This window comes from Leucoraja erinacea, chromosome 5 (genome assembly GCF_028641065.1).
Source record: "Leucoraja erinacea ecotype New England chromosome 5, Leri_hhj_1, whole genome shotgun sequence".
Classification (NCBI taxonomy): Eukaryota; Metazoa; Chordata; class Chondrichthyes; order Rajiformes; family Rajidae; genus Leucoraja; species Leucoraja erinaceus.
Window position 1 is genome coordinate 72,618,555 of NC_073381.1, and position 18,914 is coordinate 72,637,468.

Below are 18,914 nucleotides of genomic sequence, written 5' to 3' on the forward strand. Positions count from 1 at the left end.
GTTTGCCATCGTTTAAAATGATGAAGGTTTGCTTTTATAATCTATTTAATGTACAAAAATCTATTCAATCTATAATCTATTTAATGACCTCAGCTAATGACATCACTAATAATCACTTACTCAGCTACAATACCTGGGGAGTGCTCGGTACTCTCTTACATCCATCATACATTATCTTATAGATCATACAATCATGCATATATTCACATACAGTCATATCTTTGATCGGATTTTACTGGCTTTATCTTGCACCAAATATTATTCCCTTATCATGTATCTGCAAAAATGTGAATGGCTCGATTGTAATCATGTATTGTCTTACCACTGACTGATTAGCACACAACAAAAGCTTTTCACTGTACCTCGGTACATAACCCAAACTAAACTAAACTACCTTCAATGAAGGAAGAAAGAAAATTAATACAGAACCAAATGTAGTTCCAATTAAGGATAGTAAGAACTGGAAGTAAATAAAGTTCACTTTCTACACTGAATGTTAAGAAATTGCTATAATGCCAGCAAATTGCTTAGTGCAAGACCATAACAGGAATTAGTTGCTGGGAAGCTGCAGATTAAAAGGTCCACTGCATCAGTGATAATTTGATCCAATTAGATGTTTGACTACTTCACCTATACATATAGAACTCCCTGGGGTCTTGAATAAAGAGTGTCCTATAAATGTCAGCTGTAAACCAGAATTTAGAAGCATCATTTCATGGCTCGTATTCATGATCTTTAAGTACCATGTGCAACTACCCTTCTATCAGCATATGCGATTAATGAACAGGAAATGTGTAACAGTGGCTTTGAGGAAATGTTAATGGTTTCGAATGGTCAGGTCCCTTTAAAAAGTATTTGTCAGCAGGTTTTGCTGATGGTTCTGGTTGATTATTGAAGAGCTGAACTAATAGGTGCTCTCAAAATATGCCTTCGTTAGTAGTTCCATCTTTACACATGAAAGATGGTCAATAACATGAAAATACATTAATCTTTATTAAATGCTGTGAGATTACTTTTCGCTTTAAGTAGCTTCACATTGGACAGGGACACAGAAACTGAAGGCGAAATATTTTAGTAGCGTCACCTAAATGAAAGCTGTGCTGAAGTAATGGATTTCAGTCATGTACAGTCCAGAGTATTAACTTCCTTTACACTTTTCTCAAGAAGTTTATTTTGAGCTTTATAGATAGTGTGGAAACAGGCCCTTTGATCCACTGAGACCGCGCTGACCAATGATCACTCACACACTCGTTCTAACCTACTGGGGACAATTTACAAAGGCCAATTAACCTAAAAACCCGCAGGTATTTGGAATGTGTGAGGAAACAGGAGCACCCGGAGAAAACCCACGCGGTCACAGGGAGAATGTGCAAACTCCACGCAGACGATACCCGTAGTCAGGATCGAACCCGGGTCTCTGGCGCTGTATGGCAGCAACTCTACCACTGCGGTACTGTACCGCTCTGGGTCATGAAGATGACTGTCCTCCCTGACTGCTGTAAAATGTCTGTGATTTTGTGATCTACTGATCTAAGACCTCACTCCAGCATGGTTTCATGGTATAATGGATATTTGAGACATTTGGTGGATATGAAACCATGCACCCTTGTAAGTCCATGTATTTAAAAGTGGTAAAGCAATGTAGTGAACATTTATTATTGATAATCAGATCATCTTTTCGGTGATATTGAGGAAGGGATCAGGCCGGAATAATCAAAGGCCCACAGGAGAAGCAACACCATATTGAGCCAAATTTCAAGGAGGAAGCAACGAAGAAGATAGAGAGATGTAAGTGCTTATTATTATTAAATCGTATAATCCACCTCGTCCACTTTTACATGGACTACCCATACTAACACATGCAAATTCTCTTTAGTTGGACCCTGAGGCAGTGGAGTGAGTGAGCCTGAATGCTCACCGCCAACATTGTGGTTTAGATGTATCTATTTTCTCAGCAATCCTTTTGGATCCAAAACATTAAAAGCACAAACCTTTACTGTTCGCTGGTTGCATCTTGTACTATTAACACCAGGCTGCTCTCTGTTGGACTTGCAAGAATTAAAGAAGGCCCACGGCAGAATAAACGCCATATTGAGGCAAATTGACGATTGAGCTACACACTCGTGCACTGAGGATATATCTGGTGAGATGAAGTGAGATCTGATGGTGAATAAACCTGAGGCCAAAATCTGCAAATCCCCACCAGCCGTTGGCAGTTCCTGTTTCCAGATAAAACATTTGATGTTGCCTTGGTTCTTGGTTTCTTGGTCCTCCAAAATATTCCAAATGGAATTTAAACTGGAGGTGGTCTTGTAAAATGTTTTATGTCCTTGAAACTCAGAGGCATTTAAAGACTCCCAGAAGATGGGGTGCCACAGTATCGAAGCAAGTAAAGCTGCTGCATCACAGCACCGGAGGTCCAGGTTTGATCGTGACCTATCATGATCGATGGTCAGTATGGACTTGATGGGCTGAAGGACGTGTTTCCATGCTGTATTACCAAACCAAACTCACCTGAACTAAAAAGAATATGTAAAAGTAATTTTTAAAAAGTTTCTTGAACACATAAAAAGGAATATTCTTCTGTAGATAGAGAAATACAAGTAATGGAGACACAAGAGACTATTAATGCTGGAATCGGGACAAAATACTGTCCAGATGAAAGGACTTCACTCCAAACATCGACTGTCCATTTCTCTCCACAGTTGCTCCTGACACGCTGAGTCCAACATTGTTAATGTTTCAGATCCAAGACCATTAGTCAAATTAGACCCTTAGAAAATAGAACATACAACACAAGAACATTTCCTTCGGCCCACTGAACAGGATGCCAAGAACAATTAATATCTGCCTGCAAGTAATCCATATCCCTCCATTCACATATATCCATATGTATATCCTGAACCTCTCTTAAATGCGCTGTCATATCTGCCACAACCATAACCCCCCCCCCCCCCCCCCCCCCCCCCCCCGCCCCGGCAGTCTGTTCCACTCACCACCCACAGTGCAAAACAAAACATTAGCAAAATATATAAAAAATTAAATGACAAATCACCTTTCTCCCCAGCAAAAACCAAGTTCCAACATTTAACTCTGTGTAGAATCCAGCGACAGAGTTGCCCTCTCTGTCCGTATGTTTAAGACATATAGAAAGAGTGTACAAGACTGACATCTACTTGCTGAACCCCTTTGCTGTTCCCTTCTCTCTCACACTACCGGCCTCACTTAACACAGTTCAATACCATTTGTAATTCTATATATATATGGTCTGCAGGTATGTCTTTTTAGCACATTAAATTTTGTTTAAATGATCTTAGGCGTTCTTTATAAATACAATTATTTAATTGTGATGTTATCATTAGTTAACTGCATTAGTTAATTTAGTTTTAGTTTGTGGGAGGAAACCGGAGCACCCTGAGAAAACCCACGTGGTCCCAGGGAAAACCTACAAACTCCATACAGACAGCACCCGAGTTAGGATTGATCCCCAGTCTCTGGCGCTGTAAAGCAGCAACTCTACCGCTGCGCTCTGTGCCACCCAATCTATGCATGAGGTGGAGCAAAAGCCAATTTCAGATATCTCTTTTTTTTTATTGACCTACTGGACTGGTTGCATTGAGAGTCAAATGGGGATATGCATCTCCACAGTCAGTGTCTCTTTTGAAGATTTTTCAATGAAGTTCACCAGTGAAATTAAAAACAAAATTCCTTCATATACATATAACGCTCTGCGATGTATCCTATTTCTTCATAATGGAAAGCTGTTCTGCGTGTCTGGGAAACATTATTTGATAATTTCCATATCCATTTGAGTTTGATCACAATATATTGGAATTGACTAAAGCATTTGACCTTTAGTAATGTCAGCACCAAAGGTTACAATACCAAAGTTACAGAGTTTAAACACTCTTCTGATGTGATCTTCTGATTCCTAACCTGAGATATTCCAGTTGGAATAAAACAATTTGTTACGCAAGACAGGAGCTTTAGCAATATATCGGTATTCACTGCTGAGTGAGTGTCATGCTCATATCATTTTGTACTTATAAAACATATTTATTTCAAATCATGGACAAATAATGTATTTGAAGATGAGTTCAAAGGTATTCAGAATAATATTTCAGAAATTGATTCTGTGGGTCGCAGGTCTGAATTGTCACACTTCCCGATATTCACATGCAGTAGTGGAACAATGGGTGACATTTCCTTCTGAAACTTTAATCACATAATTTCCAGAGCATAGGCGCAGCATTATTTTAAGGATTATTCCATCCTACGCACATCACAACTGATTTTTCATTGTCCGAGCAGGAATGGACTTGTGCAGTGAATTTCCGTACAGATTCTCTCCCCTGTTGTAACATGAACTGAAGAGTTTCAAATTACCCGGGGAATATATGGAAGCGGAGAAGATATTATTTTCTGCCATAAGAAGACACAAAGTGTTGGAGCAACTCAGTGGGTCAGGCAGCATCTTTGAATATCATCAATAGGTGATGTTTTTGGGGTCTAGATCCTTCTTCAGACTGATTGTACTTGGGAGGTGAAAGCTGGAGGGGAGGTAGGGTTAGGACAAAGCTAAACAAGTGATAGATGGACACAGGTGAGGGGGAATTATTTGGAGATGGGCAGACAAATGACAGAGATGAAAAGAAAACAAACGCGGTGAGATAAGTAGAGAAACGACATGACATGTGAAGCTGGAGGAAGGGATATATGTGGAAAAGGACAAGGGCAGGACAAAGGCGACATAAGATATTGGGAGGAGTGGGTATGCATCCAAGTTGGGCACTGGGAACAGGGGGGAAAAAATGGGTGGGTTTGGTTAGTTACCCAAAATTGGAAAATTCATTGTTCATACCATTGGAATGTAAACTAACCTAGCAGAATACGAGGTGGTGTTCTTCCTGTTGACATTTCTTCTGGCTTCACATTTCACAACTTTTCGCACAGCCTTTTATCTCCATTTCATCTCTGGCCTTTGTCCACCCATCTGCTATTCAAACCCCTCTCACCTGCATTTACCTATTGTTTGCCTGGCTTTGTAATGCCCCATTTCTCTTGTAGCTTCGCCCATGCCCCTCTTCAATCATTCTGAAGAACAACTCTGACCCCAAAAGGCTGCCATGTAAGGCAAGACGACAATCAACGAATTTTTAAGTTTTGGAGAGGACAGCAGTTTAATTCAAATTCACAGGCTAAGGTCTTCTTCCTCGTGTCCGGCCATCTTCTATATCACGTCTTTCCAGTCAGTGACGGTTGATGGTTGCTGAATTGGCTACTTCAGTCAGTCACTGTGGTACAGTTTCTGTCATCAGCATTGCCCAGGATGCGCCACGTGAAGGCTTCTGCTTGCATCCCACAGGCTAAGGTGAAAGGAGTCTCTATTTTTATTGACTCCTCAATTCCGTTTGTTCATTATGAAACCATTTCTGATCCATATGGTAGATTTTTGGTGATTACTGGTGTTCTTCATAACCAACAAGTTGCTATGGTGAATGTTTATGCACCTAATATTGATCACCCTGAGTTTTTTTTAAACAGTTAATAGCATCCTTTCCTAATTTAAATGAACATCTTTTAATAATGGGTGGAGATTTTAACCTGTTTGAACCCCTTGATGGACAGATCTATATCTGATCATGTGCATTAAATAAATCAGCTAGTTTTATCAATTATTTTTTACTTGACTCTGGAATGTTAGAAGTCTGGAGATTCCTACACCCAAATGACAAATAATTTTCTTTTTTCTCTCATGTATATCATAATTACTCTAGGATTGACTATTTTATAATAGATTCTTGGCTAGTTTCATCGGTCACTGCATGTGAGTATGATGCAATTGCTATTTCTGATCATGCACCATTGAAACTATCAATTAAACTACCTGATCCCAAGTTTAGTGCTAACCAATGGCGATTTAATGCTACTTTGCTTCAAGATCTAAAATTTGTTAATTTTATTAAAGATCAGATTGCTTTTTCCTTCTGAACAAATTCTACTGAAGAAATATCCAATGGTGTAGTCTGAGATGCTTTTAAGGCATATATTTGTGGATAAATTATTTCATACTCCGCGGGATTAAAAAAACAAACTCAAAATGAAATACGTAGCTATTGGCTGATGAGATTAAAGAAATTGATAAAAAATATTCAAAAGCTTCTAGTCTAGAGTATAAGAATAGTTGAACTTCAATTGAGACATGATTTGTTATTAGTATCACCGATCGAGAATCAGTTAATTAAAACCAAAACTCAATTTTATATACATGGTGATAAATCTGGTAAATTACTCGCCAATCAGTTGAAAACTGTGTCAGCCAAACGTCAGATTACTAAAGTGAGTAAACGGGATGATACATTGACTGTAGATCATGATGAAATTAATAAATCCTTTCAGGAATTTTATACCTCCCTATGCCAATCAGAATTTCCTACTGATTCCAATATAATGCATGAGTTTTTAAAGAAACTGAACTTGCCAAATTTACCACATAATGAGTCTCTGTTGTTAGATGAACACATCACAGAGGAAGAAATACAGAAAGCAATCCTTTCAATGAATTCTGGTAAAGCTCCTGGTTTAGATGGATTTACATTAGAATTTTTAAAGTATTTCTCAAGTTTACTGTCTCCCTGGCTATGCAAGGTTTTTAAAGAAGCCTTTTTAATGAATATACCACAATCCTTTTATGGAGCATCTAGTTCTTTAATTTCTTTAATTATTTAATAGAAGTGACATCATATAGACCTATATCACTGTTAAATGTAGATTCCAAAATTCTTTCCAAAATATTAGCTAAGAGATCGGAAAATATTTTACCGCAAATTATTTCTGAAGAGCAGACAGGTTTTATTAAAAATCGTTACTCATACTTTAACGTGAGGAGATTAATGAATATCGTATATACAGCGTCAAATAAAACTTCAGAATGTGTCATTTCACTTGATGCTGAGAAGGCGTTTGATAGAGTAGCATGGGAATATGTATTCAATACACTTGAAAATTTTAAGATTGGTCCAAATTTCTTGTATCAAGCTGATAGATTATATACCTCAGCCTTCTGTACTTACCAATAATCAGAGATCCCCTTTTTTTCAGGCTACAAGACAGGGCTGTCCTTTAAGTCCTTTACTGTGTGATATCACTTTGGAACCTTTGGCCACCGCTATTAGGGAATCCCCTAATGTTTCTGGTATTGTCCGTGGGAATAAGACACATAAGCTATCTCTTTATGCAGATGATTTGTTAATATTCATCTCGAACACTGAGAAATGTATTCTGGCAATAGTAGCTCTACTTAATCAATTTAGTAATTTTTCTGGTTATAAACTAATCCTTAGTAAGAGTGAGAATTCCATTAAACAATCTAGTTTCGAATTATGGACAGTTTCCATTTAGATTGACTACCAAATGTTTTACTTATTTAGGCATTAAGATTACCAAGAAACACAGATTTATTTAAAGCCAATTTTACACCTTTAATTGACCATATCAAACAACAGTCCCCTAAATGGTCACCAGTGTCCTTATCTCTAATAGGCCGAATCAATGCTATTAAAATGTTTAACTTACCTAAATGTTTCTATTTATTTCAGACAATACCAATTTTTATTCCTAAATCTTTCTTTGATATTATTGACTCTAAAATTTCCTTATATATATGGCAGAATAAAAATTCCAGGACGTGGAACAGCAAGCTGAATATGAGAAAGCAGCCATGATGCCGGCTCAATATGAAAATTAAGAACTAATTCAGGAGTCACATTAATGGATAGGGAGAGGCTAAAGTGTGACAAAAAAATTATGTGCATAGTCAGAATTTTCAGTTTACACCTGGTAAGATAGGCCAAGTCCAAGGTATTCCAGACTCAGATATAGATGATGCCAAACATAGATCTACTGTAACAGACGTTGGTTTGTGGACAATCACATGAGGACGTATCCTATTGGGTACAAAGGGGCCCCTCTCAAGTTCAGCATAGTTGTGGACCATTTTTTAATTCCAGTGAGTGTATAAAAAATAGTCTAGGTTTTGCACAAAGGCTCTTTTTTATTCAACAAAAGTCAATGGAGAAACATATAGCCGAGAGTGGCTTGTGTATTCTCCCTCAAAAGGCCAGATATATTGCTTTGTTTGTAAAACACTCTTCCATCTTCCTCTAGTCGTGGGGCTGGTGGATTGGTAGGGTCCTCACAAGTGGAATAGCCTATGACCTCTCTTCATCTCAATCCGGCACTGCCTGTTTGCTTATCATTTGGTGATCTACCCTTATTCCTGGTTCTTTAGATTAATGTCAAAGTTTGTTTGATATTGGTCCGGTGGAGTACCTTGGGCATTTAGCTGTTGTTGAATTAATGACCGCTATCATGGTAGTTACTGTACATGATTAATTCATTTTGCAAGGGATCACAATCAAAATTACTTGAAAACATTCTAATGACTAGGAGGATGGCTGTAGGCACATCAGTACAACCTATTGCCTCCTGGAAGAACTTGAGATCAGAAGGAATATAATGAAGCATGTACTACTGTTTAGCATTATTTATTTTACAGTGCATAGTGACAACATTCTCCAAAGCTTCAGATGTACTGAGCAATACCACAAATTTTGCTGTCAATTGGAAAAAAAAGCCAATCCAAATTAAGCTGTGAATAATTTTAGTCAGAATAGGAGTCTTTAATGTGAAGCATAACATAAACTTCATCCATAAATTGCAAAATAAATCTGTAATCAGTCAACATGACTATCAAATAACCTTTCAAAAGCAGGTTTCTCAGGGACGTGTGTGGCATTTAACACATGACACTCATTTCACATACTCACATATTTCATACTGTATACTTTACTGTGGCAGTGTACTGTATACTATTCAGCGATGCAGCATTATTATGCAATGATACAATTTCCTAGTCCTTGTAAATATGCCATATTAGATTGTTGCTGCTATGTGGGTTCGATAGATTAAATGTAAAAACTAGCACACCAGCTGGGGATGAGACAAGAAACTAACTGCTACAATTATTTAATTGTAAATAATATATTGAGTAAGGAATTCAGATGATCCTTTTTCAATCTAAAGAGGGTAAGATGGTGGCACTGCCAACCTTAGGCAATGAGCACATGGGCTGGAAAGGAAAATAAGTATATGCTAAAAATAAAAACAGGAGAGTGGATGCTGGATGGTTGAAATATAAAATGAAAATACAGAAAAACTCAGCAAATCAGGAAGTATCTCTGGAAAGGGAAGTATGATTAAAGTGTAGGAAGGAATTACAGATGCTGGTTTACACCGAAGATAGACACAAAATGCTGGAGTAATTCAGCAGGACAGGCAGCATCTCTGGATAGAAGTAATGAGTGATGTTTCGGGTCGAGTCCCTTCTTCAAATAAAAATAAAAATGTCAGGTCCAAGGTCCTTTGTCAGAACTTTTGTGAGAAGGATGTGCACTGTTCTAGATCCTGCATGGGTACCACACAAATAATTCAAGCCTATTTGAAAGCCTGGTTTCAGCAAACAATTTTGTACTAATTGTTGAAGAAGGGTCTCGACCAGAAACGTCACCTATTCCTTTTCTCCAACTCAGCTGCCTGATCCACTGAGCTACTCCAGCATCTACAGTTCCTTCTGACAAATTATGTTCTAATTGTTTAGTACACAGTAGACGGCTCAATTATAATCATGTATAGTCTTTCTGCTGACTGGATAGCGTGCAACAAAAGACTTTTCATATGTGGCAATAAACTAAACCTGACCTACCTGCTCCTGTTGTCTAACTGGTCCACTGCAGAGTGGAGCACCAGCATCACTCTTGTGGTGCTAGGCAAATTAAAGTGAGTCATTACAGAGGCAGGAGTTGATTGGAGTCATAAATAACTTCTCTAATCTCTTCATCGCAATAGAGTGAATGCTTTCTGCAAGTCATTGATGAGGGTGTCATCTGGCTCTTCTTATGGATGGATACCCTTTTAAATCTGGTGAGGACCTCAGAGTTTGAGGATATCCAGGGATACTCGTCAGTTGGTATGTGAAGTTTTGAGAATGCGGCCAGGTACACCATCAGAACCCAATGCTTCTTGAGCGTTCACGCTCGAGAATGATCTTTGGACATTGGCTTTGGAAACTGAGATCACAGAGTCATGAAGGGATGTGGAGGATTGTGAAAGTACATAATTGATCTCCTTTTTGAAGAGAGCTTGGAAAGCGTTGAAGATAGAGTAACAAAAAGCTTGATAAACAGTGGGACAGGCAGCATCTCTGGAGAGAAGGAATGGGTGACGTTTCGGGTCGAAACCCTTCTTCAGACTGGTTAGGTATAAGGGAAACAAGAGATATAGATGATGATGTGGAGAAATAAAGAACAATGAATGAAAGATATGCAAAAAAGTAACAATGGTAAAGGAACAGGCCATTGTAAGCTGATTGTAGGGAGAAACTGAGAAGCTAGTGCAACTTGGATGGGGGAGGGATTGAGAGAGAGCGAATGCTGGGGCTACCTGAAGTGAGAGAAATGAATATTCATACCACTGCCCTGCCCGGGAGTGAGGCGTCGCTGTCACTTGAGCTACTTATTTTAATCTTGTAGGATGAGGTGGTGTGCAAGCCCTGCGCGGTTGTGGAGCATCTGCCTGAATCTCAGACGTAGTCTAGAAGTATCTCCTTGCTATATTGAGAATCTACCTGAGGTTTTGACACATGGACTTCATGTGTGACTTTGGATCATCTGACGTAAACGTCGCAGAATTGGTCCTTAGTAGGTTGCAGATTTCTTGGTTCATCCAAGGGAACATTCGATTGGTCTTGGTAGGAGCACATTTTCTTATGAATTTATTATAAATGTACAAATTATAACAATTCATAATTATATTTATAATTATTTTTAATAATTTAAATCAAATTCAAAACAATTGTTGCCCGATCGTTTCACGATCTACCTATCTGAAACCTGGTATTGTGGAGGGTTGCAGAATGAAGGTCTCTGTACAATGGATTCCATGGTACTGCTCCAAATGAGTGAAGCCATGTGATTAACCTTGGAGACTGAGTAAGAGTAGCAGATTGTATTGAGCATGATGTGGCTCATAATAAATGCAGTAAATGGATCAGCTGCCATACACGGCTTGAAGTTTGATAAAGGCTTGCGCCTCAAAGCAGTTACATTTGAAATCGCTATTTTGATAGTCAAAGCCTTTGCTGGTGACATTTTTTAATCATTTGGCTGTGCAGGTTGGCATGGTACTTTGTGCCAGGGCAAAATGCATAAGCTGTGGTGCAATGAGATTGATGTCACTCCCCAGGTATCATTTTTATTAAGAAATAAAAATTAATCCAGCAGTGTATGGGGATTTTTCAAAATTATCAAACCTGTCAAGGACAAAAATATGAGGGAAGGTAATCTGCAAATTATCATGAAATCTGTAGGAGTCATGAGAATTAAATCCACATACTTAAATGATTTTTTAGAAAAAATTACATTTTCTTTCATTTCCTTCTAATTTTATACTTAGCCCTTTGGGGACAAAAGAGCATTTCAAAATCAAAATTATTTCTTTTTGGAAATTAAATAAAAAAATCTCTCCAAATGCCATGAAATAAAAATTGTTTTATGGCATTTAAGTAGCTTAATTTATTTTACAATATTAAAATTAGAAATGTATAGAAAACATGTGAGGTATATTGGGTTTATAATGTTCCGATCTGACTCGTGCTGCAAACATGTTGGAATTCAAACAATCTATGATAGTCTTTCCAAAACCAATTTATGCTGATGTTTTCTAAAAATATCATTAACATATGACAGAACCTCTAACAGCTATCATAAACCATCTAAAAATCTATGTAAGTTAGCAAGGGGAAAGAAGCCTCCGTGACCCTATGACTAGAGATTGTATTTTATTGTGATCCTTGCTATCTTAATGGTACTGTGAAAAAGTTTGACATTTTCAGACTGCTTCTCATTTAAGATGATATTCTGAAAGATGTTTCTTTTCTTCCTAATGTGACATATTTTGACGCCACTATGGGAAAATCAGGCCTCAGCTGGGAGAATTTTAAACAAATTTGTTGTAGTATCCACAGACACATTAGCATCCATATCTACAATTCATTGTGCTCATACAGGATGGATGAAAAGGAAGGAAATTCCTCTTCACTGTTTTTTGCATGGTGAAAATATGACCTCCTCAATGGGCTAGACACAAGGAATTACAGATGCTAGTTTACACAAAAAAGGCACAGTCTACCAGAGTAACACAGCAGATCAAGCAGCATTCCTGGAGAACATAGGTAGGCGATGTTTCGGGTTGTGACCCTTCTTCAGACTGATTGTGGTCATAGAGTGATACAGCATGGAAATGGACCCTTCGACCCAACTTGCCAAAACCGGCCAACATGTCTCAGCTACACTAGTCCCACCTGCCCACCTTGGGCCCATATCCCTCCAAACATGTCCCTCCAAACACCTCCCTGACAAACTGCTGCATAAATGTTGGGATAGCCCCTGCCTCAACTACGTCCCCTGCCAGCTTGTTCCATACCCCCACCAGCCTTTGTGTGAAAAAAGTACGCTTCAGATTCCTATTAAACCATTTCCCCTTCACCTTAAACCTGTGTCATCTTGTCCTCGATTGGCCAACTCTGGGCAAGAGACTGTACATCTACCGAATCTATTACTCTCATGATTTTGGCCAAAGTAAGTATTATTTGAGAAAGCTTTACCAGTTGTGAAGCGTTAGCATTGTTGCATTGAACATGATAAGAAAATCCATGTTGGGGAAAGACCCACCAAAAGATAAAGAATTACATTTCTTCCTTTGACTTGAAAGGATTGCTGACTCGGGAGGCAGAACTTTCCATTTGCTTACACTGTATCAACAGTTTCCCTTAATAGTTCTGCTGATGTGGCCACATCACATTATCAAGGTGTATTTTCCTTGATTTTACATAGAATGCTGGTAGTTCTGCATTAGAACTAATGGCATTTTCTCACTTAAGTGCCACCAAGTTTTGGATTCCTGCATATGTGAATATACTGTATATATCTTGAGCTTGAAGTTTACTCCTTGCAAGTGCCTTCTTGACTAGGCTCTGCAGTTAAACTGACAGATAAAACCATTAATTTAAAATAGTGGAGAGTTTTTAATTAGCGTCATGGAATCATAGACAAAAAGAGTCATATAACACATTAACATGTCTTCTGGACCAGCTTGTCCATGCTGACCAACATGCTGGTCTCATTTATCTGTCTGGCACAGATCCCTCTAAACCTTTCATATCCATGAATCTGTCCAAGTGTCTTTCAAACATTGTTATTGTACTTGCTTCAAATACTTCCTCTGGCAGTCACTTCCCTGAGAGTAGATCAAGATTTGCTTTCTCCTGAATAGGATCCACTATATATTGCCTGAATGCACTTGACTAATTCCACACCATCTGAGGCCTTGAAACCATGACAATCCCAGTGTACATTGGGAAAGTTAAAATCCCCAAATATGGCAACCTTATTAAGGGGCTGTTCCACTGAGGTGACCTAATTGGCGAGTTTTGAAGAGTTTAGGAGAGTTTGAAAAAATGTCATGTTGAAGACCTCCTTTGACTATGTAGAAGGCCTCCTTTGACTATGTTGAAGCCTAGCTTCGACTAGCTTTGACTAGCTTCGGAAAAATTGGACACCGAAGAGTGGGGAGTGAAATAGACCTCTTTCGATCTGCTTCGACCTCACTTCGACTATGTTGAAAACCATCTATGACTAGCTTCGATTACCTTTGACTACCCTCGATTACCTAAGAATAACATGCCGACCTACTGCGATCTACTTCGACTAAACCTACGAGTAAAAAAAGTATCGATTTTTTCCATGGTGACGTTTTTTTACTCGCGGGGATATTTCAACATGTTGAAAAATATTAGCCGCGACCTAGCTGAGGCCTCGCGTATGCGGGGACTACTCTCGAGCATGAAGGAGAGTTACAAGGACCTCCTAGGAGCTTGTGTTGACCATGCTGTGAGTATGTCGAGGGCAAACTCACGGATTAGGTCGCTGCAGCCCCATTTAGGGTTGCCGCTGCCTGCAATCTCCTGACATATTTGTACCTCAAAATCCTTTTTGGTGGCCTATAGTACAATCTCTACATTCTGATCATTCCCCTTTTGTTTCTCAACTTCACTCAAATAGCTTCAATGAAGGGCCATACAGTAATGTTGTCTTGCACTATGGCCAAGATGTTCTCCTTAATCAATAAATCAAATCCCCTTCTTCTTTGAAACACACCTCCATCTCACCTATTATGCTTGTACTCTGGAACATTAGCTGCCAGTTCCGTCTCGCCCTTAGCCAGGTTTCCGTAATACCTATAACAGTCATATATACATATCCACGTCCTGAGTTCATCTGCTCTTCCCGCAAGGAATTTGGCAATGAAATAAACACAATCTAATCCAAGACTCACATTTTTCCACATTCGCTGCCATTCTTTTGCATATCCTGTCTACTGAACTTGCCTTCTGTATAATCATATAACCATATAACATATAACAATTACAGCACGGAAACAGGCCAGCTCGGCCCTTCTAGTCCGTGCCGAACACTTATTCTCCCCTAGTCCCATCTACCTGCACTCAGACCATAACCCTCCATTCCTTTCCCGTCCATATACCTATCCAATTTATTTTTAAATGATAAAATCGAACCTGCCTCCATCACTTCCACTGGAAGCTCATTCCACACAACTACCACTCTCTGAGTAAAGAAGTTCCCCCTCATGTTACCCCTAAACTTCTGTCCCTTAATTCTCAAGTCATGTCCTCTTGTTTGAATCTTCCCTACTCTCAATGGGAAAAGCTTATCCACGTCAACTCTGTCTATCCCTCTCATCATTTTAAAGACCTCTATCAAGTCCCCCCTTAACCTTCTGCGCTCCAAAGAATAAAGACCGAACTTGTTCAACCTTTCTCTCTAACTTAGTTGCTGAAACCCAGGCAACATTCTAGTAAATCTCCTCTGTACTCCCTCTATTTTGTTGACATCCTTCCTATAATTAGGCGACCAAAATTGTACACCATACTCCAGAATTGGCCTCATCAATGCCTTATACAATTTTAACATTACATCCCAACTTCTATACTCGTATAAACTTCCATCATCTCACTTGCCTCATTTTTGCATTAATTCCTGTCCCCCTGCCAATCTAGTTTAAATCCTTCTGAGAAGCACTAGCAAATCTACCTGCCTGGACGTTGCCTCCCATACCCCCTCCCTGCCCCCCCCCCCCCCCCCCCCCCCAAATTGAGTATCCTAAATGGAGAATTGCCCTCTTCGTGATATCTGTGACTCCACTACTCTGAATTCAATTGTATGACATGAAATAGACAATGAAAATCTCACCTCATGCTCATGCTCATGTTTATGGGAGATTTTATGGTCAGGAGGTTAAATACATATTTCATTCCAGCAGAACCAAATTAAACTTATTTTCTATGTCTCTGTTTATTGATGGGATCAGATGTTAAATCCATTTAAAAACAGGGCACAAAAATATATGAAATTATACCAAATTGTCTTTAATTGAAATTGGTGTATTTTAGCACTTATTATGGATGTAATTCTACCCATAAAGATAGCCGCAAAGCCATTTCATCCACAGATACCCATAAAGATACACAAACAATATAAATGTTACACATAGATGTCACTGCATTAATCCCAAAATATTGTATAATGACTAGTTGATTTGAGAAGGAATTTACCAGTGATAGATTGTTGATTTGGTGCCTTAAAAGATTGAGTCAAATTAAATACTTGCCCTCGAGACTTTTCGTTTCAAGTTTACTTAATGTTTTGAAATATTTTTGCACAGGTGGATAAACAAAGTTTAACATACTTGGCTAATATTTCATGGGAATTAATCTGATATGTGCTGTGAATGAAATTTGTTTTATACAAAACACACAGCTACTTAACTCCAAGAAAGTAGCAACAAGAAGAACCAGTTTTAAGCAGCCACATAGCTTTTATAATCATTGTAGGCTTGCTGAATATAAATCTGTTCATTTTATAGCAAAGTGTTGGATGCCTGTATAAAATGGTAGCTGTGTTCTTCCTACACTGCCGAGGATCGACTGTGAAGAGCTCCGACCGCGGGGCCTGTGGACTTTAAAACCGTGAAGCCCGCGGACTTCGGTAAGAAGACGCCGACTCGGGAGCTCCATGCTGTGGAGTGTTCCAATCCGTCCCGACACCGGAGTTTCAATTATCCCGACGCAAAGGCTTCAGACATCGAACCATCGGCAGTGGCGACTGCGGAGGGTTCAACAGCCCCGACCATGGGTGAACAAAGAGGAAGATGATTGAGCTTTATCACCTTCCATCGCAGTGAGGAATGTGAATTCCGCTGTGGTGGATGTTTATGTTAAATTTTATTTTATGTGGATGTGTGTATTGTTGCTTTTCAGTTAGTATGGCTGTACGGTAACTCAAATATCACTGTACATTAATTAGTACATGTAACAATAGATTCAAACTTGAACATTTCTGAAATGTTCTTATTTGCTGCTCATTTTAATAACAACTTTAATTTAGTGTAGTTTAAAGATACTGCCCTTCAGTATCTTCAAGCAAAGATGCCCTTCAAGGAAACAGGCCCTTCATCGCACTGAGTCCTTGCTGACCATTGATCGTTCGATCACACTAGTTCTATGCTATCCCACATTCTTATTAAAATCAAAATCTTTTTAATTTAGTTTTCAGGACATAACAAAGTGCAAAGTTGTCTATTTGTTACAGACAGAGTGTACAAAAAGAAAAAGCTATCCCACATTCTTAACCACTCCTTATACATTAGGGGCAATTTTCAGAGGCCAATTATCCTACAATCCCGCACGTCTTTGGAATGTGGTGGGTTACTGGAGCACTCTGAGGAAATTCACGTGGTCACAGGGAGAGCGTGCAAACTCTACACTGAGAGCACACGAGCATCAAATCTGGGTCTCTGGTACTGTGAAGCAGCAGCTCTATCAGCTGCATCACTGTGCCGCCCATTTAATGGCAATTCTGGGACCGTTCATTATAAAAAGGCATGGGTTTCATCAATATTTAAATTATCCATTCATTTTGTTTGGATCTTGATGTTGCTAGCAAATCTAGCATTTATTTTTTATCCCAAATTGCCCTTGGTAAGGTGATGGTGATTCACTTTCTTGAGTCCATCCGGTAAACTTTGCTCATGAGTGATAACTTTCCAGAATTCAGAATTAGTGCGTTTGAAAGGACAGTGACACACGTACAAGTCAATGTAACGGGCATATTGAAGAGGAACCTGGACGTGCTAGTATTCTCAGATGCCTGATGACCTTGTTTGTTAGGGTGAGAGAGGACGTGGGTTTGTGAGGTCCCTTTGGAGCAGCCTCAGTGGGTAACTGCAAAGCATCTTGTAGCTTGTACTGTCCACAGAATGACTCTGGGCTCTCAGTATCCCATTAGTCTCAAACTTCATCGTACTCTCTCTCTGATCTCTCTTTCTTTAGCCTCCAATACTTTTCCAATGAAGCCCAAGGTAAGCTGAAGAAACAGCTCCTGATCATTCTTTACTTTGGTCTTTAGAGATACAGTGCAAATAAATTGCCTTCAACGCATGGAAACATAGAGACTTAGAAAATAGGTGCAGGAGGAGGCCATTCGGCCCTTCAAGCCAGCACCGCCAATCATTGTGATCATGGCTGATCGTCCCCTATCAATAACCCGTGCCTGCCTTCTCCCCACATTCCTTGATTCCACTAGCCCTAGAGATCTATCTAACTCTCTCTTAAATCCATCCAATGATTTGGCCTCCACTGCCCTCTGTGGCAGGGAATTCCACAAATTCACAACTCTCTGGGTGAAAATGTTTTTTCTCACCTCAGTCTTAAATGGCCTTTATTCTAATACTGTGGCCCCTGGTTCTGGACTCGCCCAACATTGGGAACATTTTTCCTGCATCTAGCTTGTCCAGTCCTTTTATAATTTTAAATGTTTCTATAAGATCCCCCTCATCCTTCTAAACTCCAGTGAATACAAGCCTCGTCTTTTCAATCTTTCCATCATATGACAGTCCCGCCATCCCAGGGATCAATCTCGTGAACCTACGCTGCACTGCCTCGATCACAAGGATGCCCTTCCTCAAATTAGGAGACTAAAACTGTACACAATACTCCAGATGTGGTCTCACCAGAGTCCTATACAACTGCAAAGGAACATCTTTATTCCTATACTGAAATCCTCTTGTTATGAAGGCCAACATTCCATTACTTTTCATCACGGCTTGCTGTACCTGTAAGCCAACTTTCAGTGACCGGTGTACAAGGACACCCAGGTCTCGCTGTACCTCCCCCTTACCTAACCTAACCCCATTGAGATAATAATCTACCCCCTTGTTTTTGCCGCCAAAGTGGATAACCTCATATTTATTTGAGTCCACGCCATCCTTCGATCACCCCGTACACTAACTACACATGCTGGGGACACTTTTATAACTTTCCAGAGCCAATTAACTCACAAACCTATGCGTATTTGTAGTGTGGGAGGAAACCGGAGCCCCGTGAGAAAACTCATGTGGTCATGGAGAGAATTCGACACCCATAGTCAGGATCGAACCTGGGTCTCTGGTGTTGTAAGGCAGCAACACTACACTGCACCACTGTGCCGCCCTAAACTTGGTATATTTTAGCCTTCTGGAATTAACAATTAATCAGCCATTTCTGTTTTGTATCACCCATTTCCAGCATTCAGTGATTGCTTTTCTAAAGATTTAATTTTTCTCCTCCTACTTTCTCTTCCATCGGACAAACCTGCACCAGCCTCTTTTGGCTGGCGGCACCACCTTTCACGCTATTTAATCACTCCTGGTCGTCAATCTATTACAAGCATTTCTTTTTTTTT